Here is a 25,329-nt window from a genome sequence, read left to right on the forward strand (position 1 = left end):
CAATGTTATTAGCCTGTTGACAAGGCATCTGCAGAATGGTGTGGGGGGGCCCATCCTGACATTGCATCAGGAGATGGCCAGATGGACCGGTGCACCTGGCTGGGGGATAGAAAAACCCAAGGGGAAAAGGTCTAATGCCCTTATTCGTCATGTTAGAGGCATCCCAGAACAGTCTTTGAGCACTGGCCTGGTCATTAAAATTAACCACCACACAATCCCCTGGAATGCATTTAGGGCGACGCCCAACCCAACTAACCCTTCTTGCCATGATCACACTACTTGTGATATCTGTACCTCCGCTGCAAAACTGCGAACACCATTGCCTAGCCAGGCACATAATGTCATGGATTGTTTCGTTGTGGCCCGTCGTTATGGAGGGAACCCCCGTAAAAACGCCCACTAACGGGGCAGCCTCTGGAGGTTACTCAAGGTGGCAGTCCCTATGACGGCCCTGCCTGAGACCATTTATACTATTAACTCTCCTCTTACTGGCTCCAGGGTTAGAGCTCATTATCCCCTCCCTTGTTGGGCCCCCCCCCCACACATGACTCCCACTCTGACTGGACTTTTATCCCTTACAACTTCCTGGGCCTTGTTCTTAGTGTTACCACAGGGGTCACTGGCGATTGGGTTCTGAGGGATGACCATGTTCAACTTTGGATCAGCCTGTTGTTTGAGAAAAGCGTCAATTTTCTCACATTTGCCCAATAACCCCGCTACGCATACATTCAGTGTGTCCACAATGTCTTTTGCAATGGCCACCAAAGCGGGCTCTAATCTTGAGGTGAACAGGTCCTCTACAATATTACTGACAAGGTCCCTTAGGCTGCCATCCTGATAGGTAGCCGTCCCCGGTAGGTTTTTCCTCCTAGACGGTTTTGTTATTGTCCTTCTCTTTCGAGTGTACTTGGGAGGGGCGATCGCCGGGGTTATGTGCTTAAGGTGAAGGGAAGGGTGAAGGGGACTTGGGGGAACAGCGAGCACCTTGTCTGTGAGTGGGGAATTTGTTATCACGATTATGGGTTCAAGTGGGACACTCGGGGTATGAGCAGGTTCTAGTGCCAGATCGATAGAAGCAGGAGCCAACCCCAGTTCCTTTTCCGCGCTAGCAATTTCCTTTGTCAGCACCCCCACAGCAGAGGTTAAATAAGAAATAATTGATTACTATTTCCTGGGAATCTTAGCATGTTTACCTTCATGTTCACCACGACAAAGCTGCTTTCTCTTCCCCATGGCAGATGTCAATGGGTTGGCCCAGCCCGGCCTCTACCGTCCTTGGACGGCCCGCCCTTTGCCCGGGCTTCGCCTGGCGCCGACTGCGCGCGTCCGTGACGCGGAGGGAGCTGCTGTTCTTTAAGCGCCTCCGGGCGCGCTGATGCGGAAGTGGGCGGTGTAATGGCGCAAGGCAAGCTGGGAGCTGTAGTCTCCCCTCTGTGCGGCCGCACGAGCAGGCAGCGGCGAAAGGGGAGACAAACCCCGTCAGGGCCCCAGGAGCGTCCGGTGCAGCCGATGTGAGGTTGGGTGTGCCTCTACCCCCTCGCAGCTTCTCTGTCCCTCCCTCCACGGAGGGAGCTGCTGTTCTTAAAAGCGTCTCCGGGCGCGTTGATGCGGAAGTAGGCGGTGTAATGGCGCGAGGCAAGCTGGGAGCTGTAGTCTCCCCCCTGTGCGGCCGCGCGAGCAGGCAGCGGCGAAAGGGGAGACAAACAGCGTCAGGGCCCCAGGAGCGTCCGGTGCAGCCAATGTGAGGTAGGGTGTGCCTCTACCCCCTCTCAGCTTCTCTGTCCCCCTATTAGACTATATCTAATAGCTGTGCAAGACCCACACCTATGCTTAGTTTCATTGTTGCGAGCACATACCCATTATGTTTAAATTAAAAAGTACAAATGATGGACGGAATGTTGAACAAATCAAACCTTTGCCCTCAGTAACAAATCTGGGTTCAAACCTTCATTTTTTGCTTCCCACGCCACCCCAGATTAAACCCAGTCACATGCAAATCAGTCTTGATCCTGCCCATGGATCAGAAACAAGCATCCTGGGAGTGTTTTCAGTGTATCAGTCAAGCAATGTTGTTTCCAGTGGCACAGTGAGCATGGGACCCATGTCTAGGCATACCCTTTCCACTTAGGGCAAAAGTAAATAGAACAGATCATGGATGAAATACTGAACACCCAAACATTCACCCCCAGTATAAGAGCTGGGTTTAGTCCATTGTTTTCACCATACCACCCCAGTTTGGACCCAGTCATATGCAAATCAGTGTTGACCCTGTTCCCCATGGGAACAGTCCAGCCCAAACGGCCAACCCAGGTACTCCCTGGTCCTGACACAAGTATCCTGGTACTTGTTTCAACCCTAATCAGCCAGGCTAACTTGAATCCAGTGGCACAGTGAGCATGGGACCCATGTCTAGGCATACCTTTCAGGCTTAGGATGACATAAGCAAAAATAACAAATGATAGACGGAATACTAAACAAAGCAAACATGCACACCCAGTCACAGATCTGGGTATAAGCCATCGTTTTTTGGCTCACCATTCCAGCTTGGACCACACCATATGCAAATCAGTCTTGACCCTGCCTCCCACGGGAACACTCCAGCCTGAATTGCGAAGCCAGGTCCTCCATGGACCAGAAACAAGCATCCCGGGATCGGTTTTAGGGTGTCACCCCTCATCAGACAGGCTAGCTTGAATCCGGTGGAATACCAAGCATAGGACCTGCATTTGTAGATACCCTTCTAATTTAGGGTAACAATTGCAAAGGGAACCGAAGAGCAGGTAAATACTGAACAAATAAAACACTCACCCCCAGCAACAGATCTGGGTTCAATCCATTGTTTCTATGCTTGCCATGCCAGACTAAGCCCATCAATGACAGATTTTTTTTTTAATTCATAAGCAAGACCTCTTAGCATTGCCAATACTTGTTTCAATATTGTAGTGATATGTGGCTCAGTGTTGAGGAAGATAGATTCAATTGATAGCTAAGAGCTATTTAAGTTGATACTGCGTTATTATGAGCCTCTAAATTCTGTCAAGGTTCTTTATTGACCTTCAAGACCATTTTGGATTGTACGTCCAGCCACTTGCTTATTTTAATGTAAGTCAAAATAAATGTCACTTTCTGGTGAAGTTAGGATGGTAAAGCTAAATGTCGTCAGTGTTCATTCAAAGAGCAATTGCAAAATGGCTGTGCACCTTACTAATAGTATGGTCATCCGCTACTATTTGAAAACGAACACAGTAATCCAGTCTGTTAATTGAATAGTGATGCCATTACTGTTAAACACTCTACTCTTCAAATATATGAAGAAAGAGAACTACTTTACTCCTCTCAATCAGGTTTTTGGGTTTCCCACTTGACAGAATCTGCCCAACTTCTTGCGACTGAAATGCTAAGATACAGTACGGATTACGGTCTCACCTCAGCTTTAATACTACTTGACCTGAGTGCAGAGTTTGATACTATATCCCTCAAACTCTTGATTCAGAGGCTAGGGGAATGCAGCATTGGTGGCTTGGCCCTAAGATGGCTTACTTCTTTCTTGTCTAACAGCACATTTCAATCGCCCAGAGGCCTTTTCACTGCTGAGACGATGACTCTTCTGCAAGGAGTTCCCCAGGGCTCTATTTTAAGCCTCACTCTATTTAATGTTTACATTGCCCTCTAGCAGAGCTCATTGAAAAACAATGTCTAAGTAGTATCATACACTGACAACACATAATTGATTGTGACTCTTTCTTAGCAATGATGATGGTTCAGCTCACCAGTTCAAATTCTGCCAGGTGGAACTGGCCTTTTGGATGACTGAGAGCTGCCTAAAGCTCAATGCCAATAAAACAGACATCATGATAGTTGGCGATGTCTCATCCATATGGTCAGTGGCTTGGTTGGCTTGGTTGCCAGCCTTGTTTGGCCGAATCCCTGAACCTAAGCCTAAGCCGAAAGTTAAATTCTTGGGAGGCTGGTTCAATGCTACTCTTTCTGTCAAACGCCTAATCAGCTATGTGGTTAGCAAGTGCTTCAGAACTCTGAAAATGTTAAGAAAGATGCTAGACCTCCTCCCTATTGACACCTGAGAGCTGTGAAGGGAAGCCTAAAAAAGCTCCAAAGACTGCAAAATGCTGCAGCCTGCCTGGTCCTCAATCTTGCTAGAAGGGCTTCTGCTACAGCAGCTTTAGCCACCCTCCAATGGCTTTTGCTGGAAAAGAGAATCCGCTTCGAGGGGCCTTGTTTACTCCATAGTATTTTAGCTTTTCCTCTTGATACAGCCCTTTTCCCAGTGATGTTACTTAAGATCCTCTAAAGCCAATTTTTTGCAAATTTCCAAGATCCTTGGGGCTAGATTGGGGGCACACTCCTTTTCCTTCCTTGCGACCAAGATTTCGAATTTCCTTCCAGAGCCGAACCTTCCAAGACCCGGTTTAGGAATTTGTTAAAAACCTTGCCGTTTAGTTCTGCAAATTTGCCCACCTGGGCTTTTTTTCTTGCTTGTTCTGGGCCTCTGCAACTTGGTCTTGGTTTAAGTGTGGGGACACACCAGTGTGGTGTACCTAGATGCTCTAAAAATCTACATATTATTATTATAACATATATAATTAATATATACAATATGAATGATTGAAACACCACTTAGCACAAGGCGTGGCAAAATACAAAATTAAACAATATGTTGTATAGCATTGATGAGCAAGCCACTCTAGCAAGGAGGGAGGGGTGCTGCAGGGTCACATTAAATGGTGAGTAATGTGATACTATGTCTGACAAGGCATAACATTGCGACCGGAGGTGGGGCGCCCATAAAGCATTACACATCATCTAATGTCCAAACATATTCAAGCATGCTGTTGAAAACTCAGCTGTCTGGCAGGAGTGGTGCTCATTTCTCATTGTCCTGCATCAAGGAACATGCATGGGTCAGATGTAGCATTCTGCAACAAACTCAGCTTTCAGTGGGGGCAGGCTTCAGAGGGGACTGTGATTTGTCTCAGTCATTTGAAATGTTTGCCACTTCCTTGAGCGCCTGGTCTCTGCCACCTTGAGATCTTGCCGCTCTCTCTGGGTCCCCGTTGAGAGGCCCTCCTTTGTTGTGCCATTGCCCGAGAACGCATGGGGAGGTGGGGCTGCTGAGGGATGATCAGCCATTGCAGGGGGTGGGACTGGGGGTGCAACATTAATGGCATCAAGGAAGAGGTGCAGATCCTCTGGGTCATAGAAGTCCTTCAAATTTCCGTCCTTGCTGATCCACATCGAAGCAGGTTCAAACAAGCTGTACTTTATTTCCATTTGGCAAAGTTAGGGCCGGAGGGACAAAAAATGTCTTGCAGTGATCATTACTCTCTTGTGAGAAATCTGCAGCAATGTGGATCTCATGTCCCCCAAGCATGTGGGGACCATGAGTTTGGGCTGTAGGGAGATGCTGCCTTAGTTGCTTATGTCGCATGAAGCAGGCAATGATGGGACAGGCTGCAGTGGTCAATCTAGGCACATTGGCCCCACGTGGTGTGCCTACTGTAGCTCCAGGGGATGGTCAAAGGTTAGGCTGGTAAGAGTGTGGAGGATACTCCTTGGGATGTTGTTGATGTCTGGCCCCTCCATGCACTCTGGAAAGCCAAAGAAGTGGACACTGTGCCTACAGCTTCTGTCTTCCAGGTCAATGACTCTACCACAGAGGAATAAAAGTTTCTGATCCTGCTCCTCGATGATGTCCTAGGTTACCTTCAGGCCCCCAAAAGGGGATGGTCAGTGCCCTATCTTCAGGCATCCAATAGGTCCCCCTGTCCCCATCATTCGTCTAGTGGTGCTTGGGGGAGGGGAAGGTACCTGTAAGCATGATAGTAGAAGCTGTTCCCATGGCATGGCCTCCACAAGAGGTCACCACCGTGTCTAGGTCACCCACCCGTCCCCAACTCAATTTCGTATCTTCCGTGTTGTCCAGCCGTGGCGTGCAGCAGTGAGGCAGAGTGTCAGTTAGGTTTTCATATCCCTGGGTCCAGAGGCCATCAGTAGTTAGGCCTGGTTGCCACACTTGTCCATCGTGGAGTAGCGAGATTTGGCCTTGTTGGGGGGCATAGGGTACCGTGCACAGGGACAGGCGCCGGTATTATGGAAAGCTGACTGGCCCTAGGTTGACACACTCAGGTCATCCCAGGCCTGGCAAGAAGCGCTGGAGGTGGAGGCCTGGGGGAAGATGTAGAAAGGGCTCTGGGAGTGTTGCTGGGCCCCCATGCATTTGACAATCCCGGTCTGTTGTGAGGCCGTCAGAAGCAGCGGTCAGGAAGCCGTCAGTGCTGGATGGGTGACAGTACATCCATTCAGGCTGTTTCATGCCTCCCTAGGCCACGCTGTGCAGGGCTATCTCCAGGGATGTTGATCTGGCCTCCTTTGTTAAGGTGTTGGTCACTGGGGGTAAGGACCCATGGGTAGTCGAGGTGTGGTCCCAGAGTGTGGTGCTGATCTCCTTCTTCATCTGCCCCTGGTCAGGAGCAGGGCCGGCCCAGCTGGTAAACAGTATCCCAGGAATAGGGAGTGGGAGGCCACTGCTGTTCTTAACTTCAGGCCACTGCTTTACCCAACCTTGTGAGGCCAGATTAGCCTAGGAGGGCCAGGACATGTTGATGGTTGGGGTGCTGTTGCCAGTCTGTGCAGCAGGTCATTGGCCCATCAGTCCAAGGCCCCGGCTCAGGTGATGTCTTTGGGCCACAGTGTGTGACCCTCGCTGTGAGTAGGGAGCCACTGCCTCTGTTACGTGCCTGCTGACGTGCTGAGCTTCAGGCTCAGGAGGTCATCATAATTCTTAGCTAGATCACGCTCCCATTATTGTAATTTTACAAAAGCAACATGAAAACATAGGGTAATACAGTAAAAAATCCCCACCTAAGCATACCAAATATTTTTACGCAACACTATGCCCAACTTTTATATATCTATCCTAAATCTCCCCTACCGTCAAAAACCTTATAAAATCCCCAAAAGGACTTAATTGTTCTGACTAACAGCAGCACCTAACGCAACTTGGCTCCTGAAAAGAAGACCCAAAATAAACTACAAAATAGTAGCCAGTGGTAAAATAAAATGGCTGCCAAATGAACCGAAAAAAAAGACTTTCACCCTATAGAAATCAATTGGAAATATAGTAAAAATATTTAAGGAATGTTAAAAAAAATGTAAAACATTATAGAAAATGTTAATAATTTAAAATGATGTTGTTTCAAAGCTAAAAATATTGTAAAGTATAAATTAAATACTGTTATAAAATATATACAATCATTTACTTTATATCACTTCTAAATATGTTTAGTAATGTTTAAAAATGCATTAAAAAGTTAAAAGATGTTTACAAATTATATTGAATGTTAAATAATCAATCAATCAATCAATCAATGTACTTATAAAGCGCACTACCTACCCGTGAGGGTCTCAAGGCGCTGAGGGGAAAGGTGTGCCGCTACTGGTCGAAGAGCCAGGTCTTGAGGAGTCTTCTGAAGGTGAGTAGGACTTGGGTCTGCTGTAGGTGGGTAGGGAGGGTGTTCCAGGTCTTGGCCATGAGGAAGGAGAAGGATCTACCACTGGAGGTAGTTCATTGGATGCAGGGGACCGTGGCGAGGGCGAGGCTGTTGGAGCGGAGCTGGCGGCCGGGGGTGTATAGGCTGAGTCGGACGTTGAGGTAGGCTGGTCCGGTGTTATGGAGGGCTTTGTGTGCGTGGGTGAGTAGCTTGAAAGTGATCCTCTTTTCGACGGGGAGCCAGTGTAGGTCTCTCAGGTGAGGGGTGATGTGGCTGTGCTGAGTGACATTAAGGATCAGTCGGGCGTAGGCATTTTGAATGCGTTGCAATCGTCGTAGGTGCTTGGCCGGGATGCCTGCGTAGAGTGCGTTGCTGTAGTGCAGTCTGCTGCTGACGAGGGCCAGGGTCACCGTTCTACTTGTTTTGGTGGGGATCCACTTGTAGATCCTGCAAAGCATGCGGAGGGTGTGGTAGCAGGAGGAGGAGACGGCGTTGACCTGCTTCGAAATGGAGAGGGAGGAGTTGAGGATGAATCCCAGGTTGCATGCATGGTCGTTGGGTGTCAGTGCTGTTCCTAGCGTGATCGGCCACCAGGAGTCGTTCCAAGCTGACGGGTTGGTTCCGAGGATGAGGACCTCCGTCTTGTCCGAGTTCAGCTTCAGTAGGCGGTTCCTCATCTATTCGGCGACGGCCTTCATTCCCTTTGTGGAGGTTGGTTTTGGCGGTGTGCGGATCTTTGGTGAGGGAGATGATCAGCTGGGTGTCGTAGGCGTAAGAGATGATGTTGAGGTCATGTTGGCGGGTGGCGGGTGGCGTGTGCGAGGGGGGCCATGTAGACGTTGAACAGCGTCAGGCTGAGGGATGATCCCTGGGGTACGCTGCAGATGATGTCGGTGGCTTCGGAGCGGATGCTCTGGGTTCTGCTGGAGAGGAAGGATGTGGTCCATTCCAGGGCCTTCTCTTGGATTCCGGCTTCTTGGAGGCGTGTCTTAAGTGTGTGGTGGCCGACCGTATCGAAGGAGGCGAGGAGGGAGGGAGTGAGGGAGGAGCAACTGGGAGGCGGGAGCAGGGCGGGGCCACAGGGGAGCAGTAGCAGGAAAATGGGCAGAGGGTACAGAAGAGAAAGGGGGAGGGGTGGGAGAGGAGCTGGATGCGAGGGCAAAACTCAAAAAACAAGTACAGACAAGTACAGAACTTACCAAAATGCACAGATAAGCACAATAACAGTGGCAACAATGGGAACAAAAACAGGGTCAAGCAGGCAATCAGCAAGATCAGGGGCACAGCAGGATTGAACTAGTGATCAGCGGCAGCGGGGGGTAAAGGGCTGGCAGACAGGTGGCGCTTTGCGGCAGTAGGGGAGCGACCTGGCCTGCAATAACAGGTGAAAATGTACACTATACAAATATGTATACATTCTTATTTATTTCTGTTTTTGTACAATTGAAAATAAGAAATAATTTTATTAATTTCACTTTAAGAATGTTAATATTTATATTTAAAAAAATATGTTTGACAAAAACTAAAATGAGACACTAAAGGTGTGGCATTTACAATTCCCACGCCAATCTAAACCAACTAGGGGAAGGTGTTGGACACCGAAGGAGTGTCATTTATTATTCCCACTCCAATATAAATAAACTTCAGGGAAGTGTTAGACACTGAAGGAGTGACATTTACATTTCCCACTCCAATCTAAACCAATTTGGAACAGGCGTTGGACACTAAATGGGCGGCATTTACTATTCCCACTCAAATATAAACAAGTTTGAAGAAGATGCTGGACACTAAAGGAATGACATTTACTATTCCCACTCCAATATAAACCATCTTGGGGAAGGTGATGGACACTAAAGGGGTGACATGTACTAGTCCCACTCTAATTTAAAACAAACTTGGGGAAGGTTTAATGATAAAATTGTCAAAATTATTATCACACACTTATTTAAACTATTTATGTAGCAATTTAAATTAAAACATTTTAATTTATATTTGATATAATAATATTTCCAAAATGTATTTAATATTTTCTAGCATACATAACATACGATGTCACTTCTTTCAAGTAATAAAATTGTTTAAATACATTTTCACCATCTTTTTCATGTTTTTAACATTACAAGAATTTATAAACGTTTTTTTCTTTCAAAATATTATTTTCAGGGTTTAATACAAAAAGTTATATTTTAATCTAAACACCTAAAAAATGCAAATATAGTACTTTTTAAAAATTTACAAAAATATTTTAAATGCTGTTATAGTTCATATTTTATTTTCAAAATGCATTACAAAAGGTCTTATTTCACATTAAATGTAAACTAAAATACAAATTGAATACAATACAATATTTTTTTATAAATCTCCCCACCCTTATCCCATATTTTCCCCACATCCTGATCCTGATGACAATTTTGAAAAATTAATTTCAAAAATGACAAAATTTCAAATTACAACTTTTAACAATTTAATACAAAAATAGTTCCTAAAATAAAAACATTTAAAAAATATAAACACGTAGAATGAAAAATACAATATATTGCATACTATTTAACACAATGTTATATTCAATGACATTTACATCGATATTAAAAAATAACACTTAAAAATATGTTTTTACCTTCGATATTACGGTCCAGGATATATTTAAAATCCCGAAAATCTTGACACGATATTTCAACCACACAATATTTTTGATCTGATATTTTGTTAAAACACCTTTCAGTGTCATGTCTGGTTGGGCAGTCCTTTTGTTTTGAATTTTCTCTTTTATCCTTCCCCTTTCATGCCTTTGCTTCTGCTGTTTTCACTTTCATGTTTCACAAAAGGATGCTACAGCTCTCCAATCAGTGCTTAAAGCTTGCTTGTTTGCTGCTCATTCAATCTACAGTGTGCTGCATCCCACATGACCACTCACTCTAAACCAGAAGACCATTAGGGGATGTGGCTGTCTATAGTGCATCACTGTTCTGCAATTCTAAAATGGCCAAAACGTTGGTTTTAAATGTGGTGGCCATGCTTGAACTTTAAAAAAATGATAGACTATATCTCAGTTAGTCAGTCAGTCAAGAATTCTTTATTTCTATTAATAAAAATCATAAAAGAAAACAGTACAAGAAAGACAATCCTCCGCACAATAAAAATATAAAATGACAGTACACAATCAATTCTTAAAATTCATATGTATACACAAAATTACATTGTTTAAAATACGTCATATGTGATATCAAAATTTAAAAATTTTAAAAATTTAAAAAGGGACACTTTGTTCAATGGCTTTGCAAAACCCTTGTAAAAAACATCATACGGTATAACAATTTATAACCATGGACCACAATAGACCCTCCGGGGTGAATACAGTTAGGAGGGTCTTCTTTTGTTTATCCAGGCTGCGGCCATCAGGAAGCTAGCTACACTGTACATGACCCGGAAAGAGCTAAGCATTTGTAGGTGCATAAGGGCGGGCCTGACTTGTACAAAACTAATTTCCCGCAGGATTGATTTTAGAAATTTTGTACGCACCTCCAAGTAGTGCTCATAAAACATTACCTAAGTTAAGGGAAAGGAATACAAGCAGACCCCCTTTAGGTCTACCACCTGTCCCCTGAACAGCGGGGATAGCAAAGCTAACATAACCGTCCAGTAAAACACTGGCGAGGTATCCCAAGTTTCCTGGAGGGCAATAATCTCGTGGTGCCTGATAAATTCCAACCACATAGGGTCATTCATTTTGGATCTAATACCCGCCACATTCCAGGTCAGAATTTTACAAATATGCCTCTGTTCTCCTACCTCATCCCTCATCCCTCATCCCTGCCAGCCAAGGAGATAGTCAATCGTTAGACTCCATTGGGGACAAGGGAGAGAAACGATTAGTGAGACTTATCTCTACTAAGGGTGGATCGCCCTGCTGTGCATTTGAAGGTATGCTCTGTAGACCCCTAACCGCCCTCCCAGGATGCTCCTATGAAGGCCTTTGTACAATGTTATTAGCCTGTTGACAAGGCATCTGCAGAATGGTGTGGGGGGGCCCATCCTGACATTGCATCAGGAGATGGCCAGATGGACCGGTGCACCTGGCTGGGGGATAGAAAAACCCAAGGGGAAAAGGTCTAATGCCCTTATTCGTCATGTTAGAGGCATCCCAGAACAGTCTTTGAGCACTGGCCTGGTCATTAAAATTAACCACCACACAATCCCCTGGAATGCATTTAGGGCGACGCCCAACCCAACTAACCCTTCTTGCCATGATCACACTACTTGTGATATCTGTACCTCCGCTGCAAAACTGCGAACACCATTGCCTAGCCAGGCACATAATGTCATGGATTGTTTCGTTGTGGCCCGTCGTTATGGAGGGAACCCCCGTAAAAACGCCCACTAACGGGGCAGCCTCTGGAGGTTACTCAAGGTGGCAGTCCCTATGACGGCCCTGCCTGAGACCATTTATACTATTAACTCTCCTCTTACTGGCTCCAGGGTTAGAGCTCATTATCCCCTCCCTTGTTGGGCCCCCCCCACACATGACTCCCACTCTGACTGGACTTTTATCCCTTACAACTTCCTGGGCCTTGTTCTTAGTGTTACCACAGGGGTCACTGGCGATTGGGTTCTGAGGGATGACCATGTTCAACTTTGGATCAGCCTGTTGTTTGAGAAAAGCGTCAATTTTCTCACATTTGCCCAATAACCCCGCTACGCATACATTCAGTGTGTCCACAATGTCTTTTGCAATGGCCACCAAAGCGGGCTCTAATCTTGAGGTGAACAGGTCCTCTACAATATTACTGACAAGGTCCCTTAGGCTGCCATCCTGATAGGTAGCCGTCCCCGGTAGGTTTTTCCTCCTAGACGGTTTTGTTATTGTCCTTCTCTTTCGAGTGTACTTGGGAGGGGCGATCGCCGGGGTTATGTGCTTAAGGTGAAGGGAAGGGTGAAGGGGACTTGGGGGAACAGCGAGCACCTTGTCTGTGAGTGGGGAATTTGTTATCACGATTATGGGTTCAAGTGGGACACTCGGGGTATGAGCAGGTTCTAGTGCCAGATCGATAGAAGCAGGAGCCAACCCCAGTTCCTTTTCCGCGCTAGCAATTTCCTTTGTCAGCACCCCCACAGCAGAGGTTAAATAAGAAATAATTGATTACTATTTCCTGGGAATCTTAGCATGTTTACCTTCATGTTCACCACGACAAAGCTGCTTTCTCTTCCCCATGGCAGATGTCAATGGGTTGGCCCAGCCCGGCCTCTACCGTCCTTGGACGGCCCGCCCTTTGCCCGGGCTTCGCCTGGCGCCGACTGCGCGCGTCCGTGACGCGGAGGGAGCTGCTGTTCTTTAAGCGCCTCCGGGCGCGCTGATGCGGAAGTGGGCGGTGTAATGGCGCAAGGCAAGCTGGGAGCTGTAGTCTCCCCTCTGTGCGGCCGCACGAGCAGGCAGCGGCGAAAGGGGAGACAAACCCCGTCAGGGCCCCAGGAGCGTCCGGTGCAGCCGATGTGAGGTTGGGTGTGCCTCTACCCCCTCGCAGCTTCTCTGTCCCCCCCTCCACGGAGGGAGCTGCTGTTCTTAAAAGCGTCTCCGGGCACGTTGATGCGGAAGTAGGCGGTGTAATGGCGCGAGGCAAGCTGGGAGCTGTAGTCTCCCCCCTGTGCGGCCGCGCGAGCAGGCAGCGGCGAAAGGTGAGACAAACAGCGTCAGGGCCCCAGGAGCCTCCGGTGCAGCCAATGTGAGGTAGGGTGTGCCTCTACCCCCTCTCAGCTTCTCTGTCCCCCTATTAGACTATATCTAATAGCTGTGCAAGACCCACACCTATGCTTAGTTTCATTGTTGCGAGCACATACCCATTATGTTTAAATTAAAAAGTACAAATGATGGACGGAATGTTGAACAAATCAAACCTTTGCCCTCAGTAACAAATCTGGGTTCAAACCTTCATTTTTTGCTTCCCACGCCACCCCAGATTAAACCCAGTCACATGCAAATCAGTCTTGATCCTGCCCATGGATCAGAAACAAGCATCCTGGGAGTGTTTTCAGTGTATCAGTCAAGCAATGTTGTTTCCAGTGGCACAGTGAGCATGGGACCCATGTCTAGGCATACCCTTTCCACTTAGGGCAAAAGTAAATAGAACAGATCATGGATGAAATACTGAACACCCAAACATTCACCCCCAGTATAAGAGCTGGGTTTAGTCCATTGTTTTCACCATACCACCCCAGTTTGGACCCAGTCATATGCAAATCAGTGTTGACCCTGTTCCCCATGGGAACAGTCCAGCCCAAACGGCCAACCCAGGTACTCCCTGGTCCTGACACAAGTATCCTGGTACTTGTTTCAACCCTAATCAGCCAGGCTAACTTGAATCCAGTGGCACAGTGAGCATGGGACCCATGTCTAGGCATACCTTTCAGGCTTAGGATGACATAAGCAAAAATAACAAATGATAGACGGAATACTAAACAAAGCAAACATGCACACCCAGTCACAGATCTGGGTATAAGCCATCGTTTTTTGGCTCACCATTCCAGTTTGGACCACACCATATGCAAATCAGTCTTGACCCTGCCTCCCACGGGAACACTCCAGCCTGAATTGCGAAGCCAGGTCCTCCATGGACCAGAAACAAGCATCCCGGGATCGGTTTTAGGGTGTCACCCCTCATCAGACAGGCTAGCTTGAATCCGGTGGAATACCAAGCATAGGACCTGCATTTGTAGATACCCTTCTAATTTAGGGTAACAATTGCAAAGGGAACCGAAGAGCAGCTAAATACTGAACAAATAAAACACTCACCCCCAGCAACAGATCTGGGTTCAATCCATTGTTTCTATGCTTGCCATGCCAGACTAAGCCCATCAATGACAGATTTTTTTTTTAATTCATAAGCAAGACCTCTTAGCATTGCCAATACTTGTTTCAATATTGTAGTGATATGTGGCTCAGTGTTGAGGAAGATAGATTCAATTGATAGCTAAGAGCTATTTAAGTTGATACTGCGTTATTATGAGCCTCTAAATTCTGTCAAGGTTCTTTATTGACCTTCAAGACCATTTTGGATTGTACGTCCAGCTACTTGCTTATTTTAATGTAAGTCAAAATAAATGTCACTTTCTGGTGAAGTTAGGATGGTAAAGCTAAATGTCGTCAGTGTTCATTCAAAGAGCAATTGCAAAATGGCTGTGCACCTTACTAATAGTATGGTCATCCGCTACTATTTGAAAACGAACACAGTAATCCAGTCTGTTAATTGAATAGTGTTGCCATTACTGTTAAACACTCTACTCTTCAAATATATGATGATGAGTAGGCTTTATTTGCTAAAATGTGGAGGTGTAAGGTGACAAGAAGCATACCGTTTGTGTATTTTACTGAGGCTTGCCTATTTATTTCCAATTTACATGGATTGCAGTGAATTTGTGGATTGGAGGAATAATTGAGCAGATATGAAGGGTAATCATATAAATCATTTATTAGGATATCATACTAGTTTTAGAAATTGTGGGGAATTCTAACTGTGAATTTAACATGTGGAAAATGCTGATCCTTTGCTGGGATCTGTTGAACCATGTTTGAGAGAGAATGTTTTTCTCCTGATTTTCTCCTGTAAGTTATGGTGGAGTTCCTCAAGCTAAAATGAGGGTATATTGTCTATAAATTCTCAAACATCTTTCTCATCCCTGTTAGATTAGTCTGTCAGTTGACTCTGCAAAGTTCTACTGCATCTTCCCTACAGAGGTCTAATGAAAAATTGGAGTACTGTCATTCTATATCCATGACACAGGGGGCACCTTTGGATGGTATTTTGTTGGAATTCCCATGGAGGTACTGCAGTAATTGGACAAAGTGAGGGATTTTATTTTGTCATAAAAATTGTGGTTAATGTGCTAGCAAAATAACACAAAAGCACATTTTCTAGGAATACTTTAAATATCTTCCTCATCAATGTCAGAAAAAAAGGCTTGCATGCTGAATGAACGTGTACTTCCAACACCAGCACCATTCTTCAAGTTGACTCTCATGTTTTGCACGGTAGCTTCATCACAAGTACTAATGAACAACTAGTGTGCTAACATTCTAATTCAAAAGATAGTTGTTGCACTCCTCTTCCTGGCCACTGCCCCTGGACTGATCCTGAGCTTCGGCTCAGGATCAGTCCAGGGGTACCGACGGACAGAGCGGGGCCTCCAACCCTGAGCAGTGGCCAGGAAGAGGTGAGGCTTTCTCCCAAGAATTTTTGGGAAAGAATCCTAAATACTTTATGAAACAGACATCCCCCGTTTGGAAAATCCAATGTACGGTAGGATGTTTGGTATCATTTATTTGTGTTAATTTTTGCTTTTTTCACTAAGCTTAGGCTAAGCTTAATTGCAGTAGTGTTTAAGAGGTCCTGACGTAAGCCCGGTAGGCTTAACTTTCCTACAATGGCTAAAACATGTTGGCCAAATACCATCCTTAATAGATAGTTATTGTGTCAAACTGTCTCACACTCATTTTAATTTTGACACCATGATTTTCCCTAATAAAGTTTTCCTTAAATCAGTAGCCAATTTTACATCTCACTTTTTGATTCTTTTTGTACACATTTTTTCTCACTGCAATTTAACATCCCACACCATTCCAAACTGATTTGATTTTTGGTATGATCCATCACTGGTGGTTCCTTGGGTTTGGAGAAGCACATAATTCCAACAGGTGTGTGGCTCCTTAACCGGACCATCTTTGGTTCTATCCCAGATGATGAATCTCTGCCATATGGGTGGGCTGATGGGATTCATTTCCTTTTTATTGTACACACTTTACAGGTAGACACAGAGTATGTCACATTTTTCTTTGCCCCCATAAGTTGTACAGACCATTGACAGTCCTTTTGTGTTGTTATATTGTGAATAAGGGGTTTGTCTGTCCTTTGGTCTTTAAATAATTTTCCCCTTAGACCCTCCACCAACCTTGTTTTTGAAGTAAAAATAGTTACCCATCCTCACTTTCCCATAAATCCTCCTCACTTAAAAAAAAGTAACCTTTGTAAAATAGCAACTGTTTTTTAAATAATCTATTTAAATGTATGTGATTACATTATGTTTGAGGTCGAGGAAGATATTAGAAGCAAGTTGAGTTGAAATCTAGTGAGTAGTGTGACCCTCAGATTGAGTTGCTGTTCGGGGATTTTTTTTTCTTTTTAGCACTTCCCACCTTCTCTTTTCAGTAGTTGCATCTAACTGCATACATCTGTACTTGGTTTAAAATATTGTTATTGTGAGTTAAATATATGGAAATGATCAAGCACACTTTATAATCAACTTCATTCAAAGTTAATTATAGCATATTTTTAAACGAACAACGTTTGCAAATCAGGTAGAAATATGAAGTTCCAAATTTAAAATACATTGAAAACTGTCATGCACAATACAATGCTCACATACTTGGAAAAATGTGTATATGTAATACAAACAAACGAAAAAAAATGCTTCGGGAATTTGTTTGCTCCACATATTTGTAGCAGCACAGATAAAAAAGCATTGCCAAGTAAATAGTCTTTTGAATAGAAACGTATATAATCCAAAAGCTGTCTTCTCCAGCAGCATGACTCACAGCAGGCACATTCTGTGAGTTCAGTGGGTATTCTTGTTCTTTATTAGAACTCTGTAATGTTCACAGGTAGCTGTTATTCAAAGAAGACAGAGTGGTGATGGTTAAAACTGTAACATGGCATGTCTCGGATACTAGCTATGAATCTTGTTGGAAGATATTGACAAGCTACAAGTCAATCAAGACTTGGTTATGTGCAGCTGTCTTAATAATAACAAAGTGTGCATATGGCTAGGTTAATCTTTATAAAGATTACTCCATCGCCAGCAGCCTAGTCCAGCAAAATTAGACACTTTGGCTCCTCCTTGCCCTTTGGTGAAGGGGAAATTCCCACTGTATAGTATGAGCAAGAGTTTAATAACAAGGTTCACCCAGCAATGCATTCTTACCGCATTCATACAAAAGGTCATTTAGCACTCACACCAAAAAGGATTTACTTATAAAAAAGTAAAAATGATAAAATTGGTAATAAAATGCAGTATTAATAAAAGCTTTGACCACTACCACTCAACAGGATTTGAGTTGGGTACAATTTGTACTGCATAACCAAAACAGAAATGGGTCATATGCTTATAACCAAAGTGGCCAGGATCCTTTTTCAAAAACAAGTCTTTAACAAAGTAAAAGATTTGGGGGATTTTTAAATATTCAAAAAATATTCATACAGTTATTGCATGGTTACCTTTAGTGGTGAAAGAAGTGAAATAATGTTGTGTGCATTCCGATATTGCTAAAGTCACCACGTGCAGTGCAAATATTTTTGTGGCTTAGGGGGTTAACGTTTTGCATGAATGGCAGATGTTAGAGGAGCCAGTAAGTTAATTGAATAAGACCTGTAGGTTGGATTGCTTGTGGGATTCACTGTAAAGATTGTTTCAGGTGGCCTTGCATATGTTTTGGAAGAATCATCCCCTGCAGAAAATTGAAAAGCCAGAAATGGGAAAAAAGACATATGTCTGGGATTTCCCACCTGATTCACTGCCAGGGAAGCAACTCCTTAGCAATTAAACAAGGGTGGCGGTTCGTCAACCACTGTGCTGCTTCATCCTTCATGAGATTCACCATATTTGAAGCATAGGGCTGGATGTTTATTTTTCTTGAGCAGGTCTGCAAGACTTTGCATGGGGGACCCAGGCAGGATAAACAAACAATGGCCCCCAAATGCAGGGCAAAGCATTGCTATACATCGGGTCAAGTCAAGTCAAGTCAAGTCAAATAATTTATATAGCGCGCTACATACCCAGAGGGTCTCAAGGCGCTTGTGGAAGGGAGGGGAATTACATGTCGAATATCCAGGTTTTAAGTTGCTTTCTGAATGCTATGTGGTTCTGAGTGAGGCGAAGGTGAATGGGAAGTGAGTTCCAGGTTTTAGCCGCTAGGTAGGAGAAGGATCTTCCTCCCATGGTGGTTTTGTTGATGCGAGGTACAGCAGCAAGGGCTTGGTTGGAGGAGCGAAGCTGGCGGGAGGGGGTGTAGAAGGAAAGTCGTGTGTTGAGGCATTCGGGTCCAAGATCGTAGAGTGCTTTGTGTGCGTGGGTTAGGAGGCGGAATGTTATCCTCTTATTGACGGGGAACCAGTGGAGGTTTTTTCAGGTGACCAGAAATGTGGTCTTTACGCGGGATGTCTAGTATGAGTCTGGCTGATGCGTTCTGGATGCGTTGGAGTTTATTCTGAAGTTTTGCGGTGGTACCGGCGTATAGGGTGTTTCCGTAGTCCAGGCGGCTTGTAACCAGTGCGTGGGTGACCGTTTTTCTAGTTTCGGTGGGGATCCAGCGAAATGTTTTTTTGAGCATGCGAAGAATGTTGAAGCAAGATGATGAAACAGCGTTGACTTGTCTGGTCATTGAGAGTGAGGAGTCCAGGATGACGCCCAGGTTCCGTGCGTGGTCAGTCGGGATGGGTGCTTTTCCAAGGGCCTCTGGCCACCAGGAGTCGTCCCAGGCGGAGGGGGAGGTACCCAAGATAAGGACTTCTGTTTTGTCTGAGTTCAGTTTCAGACGGCTGTGCTTCATCCACTCGGCTACTTCTTTCATTCCTTCATGTAGGTTGGTTTTGGCGGTGTTAGGGTCTTTGGTGAGTGAGAGGATCAGTTGAGTGTCATCAGCGTAGGAGATGATGTTGAGGTTGTGTTGGCGTGCGATGGCCGCGGGGGGGCTCATGTATACGTTGAAGAGGGTGGGGCTGAGTGAGAATCCTTGTGGCACGCCGCAAATGACTTCAGTGGCTTCTGATTTGAATGGTGGGAGGCGGACTCTCTGAGTTCTTCCGTCAAGGAACGAGGTGATCCATTCCAGTGCTCTTCCTTGGATTCCAATGTTTCTGAGGCGTTGTAACAGGGTGCTATGACAGACTGTGTCGAAGGCTGCGGAGAGGTCGAGGAGGATGAGGGCGACTGTGTCTCCATTGTCCAATAGAGTTTGAATGTCGTCTGTTGCTGCGATGAGTGCGGTCTCAGTGCTGTGTTTGGCTCGGAAGCCGGACTGTGAGGAGTCGAGGGATTTGTTGGTTTCGAGGAAGGCGGCGAGCTGGTTGTTGATGGCTTTCTCGATGACTTTGGCCGGGAATGGAAGGAGCGAGATGGGCCGGTAGTTTTTGAGTTCGGTGGGGTCAGCTGTGGGTTTTTTCAGAAGGGCGGTGAGTTCGGCGTGTTTCCAGCTTTCCGGGAAGGTGGCGGAGCTGAGTGAGCAGTTGATGACGTCTCGGAGGTGTGGTGCTATGATGGAGTCTGCTTTGTTGAAGATGTGGTGAGGGTATGGGTCTGTTGGGGATCCTGAGTGGATAGAGTTCATCAGGCGGATGGTTTCCTCAGTGGAGATTGGGTTCCAATCATTTAGGATGTTCAAGGGGGGTGAAGGTACGGCAGAAGGTTGGGTGGGTTGGTCTTCGGGTTGGTTGTCGAAGCTGCTGTGGATGTCTGCGATTTTGTCGTGGAAGAACGAAGCTAGGGAGTCGCAAAGGGTTTGAGAGGGAGTAATGTCATTGGAGTTGGCAGTAGGGTTGGTAAACTCTTTGACGATGTTGAATAATTCCTTGCTGTTGTGTGCGTTGTTGTCTAGTCGGTCTTTGAATGCGGTTTTCTTGGCAGTCCGGATCAGTTGGTGGTGTATGCGGGTGGCGTTTTTGAAGGCGTCCCTGGTGCTGGAGTTTGGGTCTTTTTTCCAGGCCTTCTCAAGGGAGCGACAGAGTTTCTTGGATTTTTTAAGATCATCGTTGAACCAGGGGGCGTTTTTGCTGCTAAGTTTGATTTGACGTTTTTTCAGGGGTGCTAGGTTGTCGGCGCTGTTGGTTAGCCATTGAGTGAGGTTAATGGCTGCTAGGTTGGGGTTCGAAGAGTGGGCAGGGGGGTTATTAAGAAGCGATGAGGAGATCTGGTCGATGGTTATTTTGTTCCAGTTTCTTCGCAGAGTAGGTTGAGGATGGTTGCGGGTTGTGGTCTTTTTGTAGACAAAGTGAACGCAGCTGTGGTCCGTCCAATGGAGAACTGTGGTGTTACTGAAGGAGATGTGTTTGCTGGAGGTGAAGATAGGGTCGAGTGTGTGACCTGCGTAGTGAGTGGGGGTATTAACAAGTTGTTTGAGTCCGAGGTTGGCGAGATTGTCCAGAAGGGTGGTGGCGTTGGTGTCGTTGCTCTTTTCCAGGTGAAAATTTAGGTCTCCCAATAGGATGTAGTCCTCGGAGGGGAGGGCGTGTGGGGTGATAAATTCAGTGATGTCTTCACTGAATTGTGCACGGGGTCCTGGTGGCCTGTAGAGGAGGGTGCCTCTGAGTGTGGTCTTGGGGTCGGTGTGGATCTGGAAGTGAAGGTGTTCGGCGCTAGTGAGGTTGACGTCTGAGCTGGTTGAGATGCGGATGGAATTCTTATGGACGATAGCGATGCCTCCTCCTGTTTGGTGAGTGCGGTCTTTTCGGATGATCTTGTAGCCTTCCGGGATGGCAATGGTGATGTCTGGGGCTGAGGAGGCGTTCATCCATGTTTCTGTTAGGAAGGCGACGTCCGGAGAGATGGTGTCTAGTAGATTCCAAAGGTCGATGGCGTGTCTGTGGACCGAGCGGGTGTTGAGCAGGATGCATTTTAGGTGGTTGGTGTCAGATCTCTGTTTGATGTTAGTGGGTGAGGAGTTGGACTTGGTGCTGTCATACTTGCAGGAGTTGCATGAGAAGGGTCCATGGGTGTGTCTAGGAGCGGCTTGGGCGCAGTTGGGGGGTCGACCGGGGTTTAGGGCTGAGAGGGTGGAGGCGTCGTATGTGATGCGGGTGGGGTGGGTGGGACGGGGGCCAGGGGGTCTGGCGCTGGGCGCGGTCCAGGCGCGGACGGGCGTAGACGGGCTTACCTTTGGCGCACCTTCGGCGCGCATGGGGCGCTTCCGCTGCGCGTAAACGCTGCGGGATTGTCCAGCAGTCATTAATGGAGGGTGGAGGGGGGCGGAGCGTGGGCGGGGCGGCTGGAAGGCGGGAGCGTGGGGGGAGGGACGGGCTGAAGGCACAACCAAATGGCAACACGTAGAAAACAAAACACAAAGGCTAACACGCTGATATTCGGGCACAGGAAATGAAAATAAAGGTAATGGTAATGCTGAAGGTTTTCTGCCGAGCAAAAATTGTATCATACAACAACACTCTCAAAGAACTTAGTCACAATGTCCATATATTTCCATTGAGTCCATTAATTATTTAGACACCAGAATCCATTATCGATTAGTCCATATTTATTTTTTACTTCTCACGATTCTGTTCATCAATTCCAAAATTTCAATGGTCAGATCAGCCTTATAAGCAGGTCAGCCGACACGTGTTTCGTTGTTTAAAACAACTTCATCAGGGCTGCAAGCCAGGAAAAATATAAAAAGTAAAAACTAAGTATGCTTAACTATTTACATCCAACTCTAGTATTATGAAAGAGTTAATATTAATAAATCAAACACCACCTAGGTGAAAGACAAGCATAGAGTTCCCAATGCATTCGTGACTCCAATTATAAAAAATTATAGTGATTCCCGGTGTCGCATAGTGATACACACCAAAAACATTTGGATCCTTTGCCTACTGTACGGAATTTGTACATTTATATATACATTTACAAAATAATATTTTACTATTTTTTCTCATCTATCTTCATCTGTGGAGTGGTATGGAGAGTCCCCCTACTTCGTCCTGTTAATCACCGCCACTCCCACCCTACCAGCAATTGTATCGCCCTATCAAAGTTGGTATATCTTATTTACCTTTCTATAAGTCTCAGTTTTCTATTCAATAATGTGTTCCATCCGTTTTTTAAAAGTTGATTTTCGATTTTATGCAGGTTCTGTAAAAGGGTGAATATAACTAAACATATTTCCTCTGTTTATTCAAAGTATATATTATTCATGACATGGAGAGCCTTACCAGTCAAGTGTCCAAAATTCTGCTATTATTCTTATAGACGCGGTACCGGTAACTTTGAAATAGCTCTAAGGGAGTAGATTAGAATCAGACCTCACCCCTATATCCATTACGATTAAACACTTTATGCAACTGTTTCCACTGCAGTCCTTACCTTTAAACAAAATCTGGAGTTCTTACTTTCATATCACTCGTGTTTATAGTATTGTTATCCACTTATATTCTTGTATCAAATTCTAAGAGAAAATATTTATAAGAGCACTAGTTAGGTCTAAATTCGTTGTATACGCTGAATTATCTTAAGTGTGACCGGTGAAATCATTTACACTCACCTCGTAAGAATGTATCTACTCTTACGTCTTCCCGTTTACTCGTGTACTGGCGTTTGTTCCGGGCGCCATCTTGATTAAGTAGATGTTTAGTAAGTATGTACCGCGTATCGAAGTATTATGCGGCCATCTTGTGTAAGTAGTAGCGCAATTGACGGCGCTACATGTAGACCATGAATAAAATATTTTTTGCATATTTTTAGCAGTGTACTGCTTCTCATCATTAATTTTAAATATATATACTAGAGAAATTATTGTGCTGCTACTTTCAATTCTATTACTAAGTAGTCTATACCGAGTATTCTTAAACTCTATGTTTTGTGGCAGCCATCTTATGTAAGAAGTAGCTTAATTTTTGCGCGAACGGTATAAAATGTGCATAAGATGGTCAGAACCATATTATATTGTTTATAACTCTTAGTTATAAGCAAATAATTATTATGTGTAGTCGCAGTAATATTTAGTTATATTTAGAGACGATTTGCGAGAATTAACGATCCAAAGAGTTTCTTAATTTATAGCTAGTCTGACCCTCTCTGGTCTTGAATAGATTATTCTTTTCAGTCGGCCATAATGCCAATATGGCTATATAATGATGTTTAAGCTGTCTAGGAGACAGTATAATGCAGAACCTACTTATAGTATAATTGGCCTCATTCCACCAATTGAAGTGGTGAGTTTGTCCGTATATTTCAGTAGTGAAAAATTTTTTCTAAAAGTAAGAGCCTGTAGGGTTAGAGTGGCGGCGACCCCCAGTATCAAAGCTGTTGGCACCGCATACCTTTCCATTACATTCTCTACTAAAATTATTAAACAAAACAACCCTCAGAGGAATAAAGGCATATGCAGAAGTGTTATCTCATCTATAGAATTGCATCTAAAGTACAACAGTTGTAATAAGTAGATTATATCCATTATGCAGTAATATTGTCATAATCTCAATGGTCTCCTAAGTAATATTGGAGCTCAGAATCAATGTTAAGACCATCTTCGACTGCTCTAAGGACCATAATCCATCTTGCCTCTCTACGTCTTAAATGCAGTAGTCTATTCCCACCACGTCTGTCCAATGTCACATGCTCAATACCATGATATGAAAATTTATGCTTTACAGAGTCGTTATTATTTTGAATCATATGTGAGGAGATTGGATACCTGGTATCACCATTCTTCAATGCCCGATAATGTTCTATCATACGGTCTTTCAGTTTCCTCACAGTGCTGCCTACGTATATTTTTCCACATAGGCAGGCAATTACATATACAACATATGATGTCTCACAATTAATGAAGGATTCGATACGGAATGTCCCAGTGTTATTATATTCAAAAGTTTGTACTTTTCTCATTGCCCATCTGCATGAGCTGCAGTTTCCACAATGATAAAATCCTTTTGGACATGTCCGAAGCCAGTCACTTTGACTTGTCGGTATAATTGGCTTGGGATAGCTGGGACTCACTATATTAGCAAGTGACATTCCCTTTCTGTATGTTATACTCGGGCGTTCTGTTAAAAAAGGTTTAAGATCTTTGTCAGAAGTAAGCATTTGCCAATATTTATTCATGATATTAAAAAGTTTGTGACTACCCTTACCAAAATTAGTAATCATTCTGAGTTTCTGATCATGAGACGGAACCTCAGATTTATTTTTAGGTTTCAAAGTTTCATCTCTCTTTAACCTGTTGACTCTACGAACTGCTTTATTGATTACAATATTTGAGTATCCTCTATTAACAAACCTCTTAGTCATGTCTTTGACATTGTGGTGAAAATCTTCATCTTTAGAGCAGTTCCTTCTTGCTCTGATCATTTCTCCATATGGAATTGATGTAATTTGGCTAGTTGGGTGGCAACTGTCTGCTCTAAGTAGTGCGTTGCAGCTGGTCTCTTTACGAAACATGCGGCTGCCAAGTTTGTTGTTCTCCACAAAAAGTTCAATATCTAAAAAGGTCAGTTTTTCTTTACTGAATTGAGTGGTAAATGACATGTTCATATCATTTGAGTTCAAGTATTGAAAGAAACTGTCAAGCTCCTCTGGTGTGCCTCTCCAAAATAATAAACAATCATCTATGAATCTACCCCAGTAGTAAATATGATCAATCCATTGACAGCCTTTAGGGCCCCAAATAAGCTCCGCCTCCAATCTCCCCATAAAGAGGTTCGCGAAGGACGGAGCAAATTTGGAACCCATCGCTGTCCCAGTCTTTTGTCTATACCAGGTGGATTCGAATAAAAAATAATTGTTTTCTAGTACAATTCTGGTCATTTCCAGTAGCATGGATGTATGATTCAGATATTCCACTGGCCTACTATTTAGAAATGTTTCTATAGCTTGTATTCCTTTGTCATGGTTAATATTAGAATAAAGAGAAACTACATCCAAAGTTGCTAGAATCATGTCACTTTCCCACATTACATCATTCATAATATTGAGGACGTGTTTCGTGTCCTCAATATGTGACGGTAAATTTTGCACATAAGGTCTCAGGTATGAATCAATGAATTCAGAGAGTTTCTCAGTAGGTCCCCCTATG

The sequence above is a fragment of the Lissotriton helveticus genome, chromosome 5_1 (assembly GCF_964261635.1).
Source record: "Lissotriton helveticus chromosome 5_1, aLisHel1.1, whole genome shotgun sequence".
NCBI classification, from domain to species: Eukaryota; Metazoa; Chordata; class Amphibia; order Caudata; family Salamandridae; genus Lissotriton; species Lissotriton helveticus.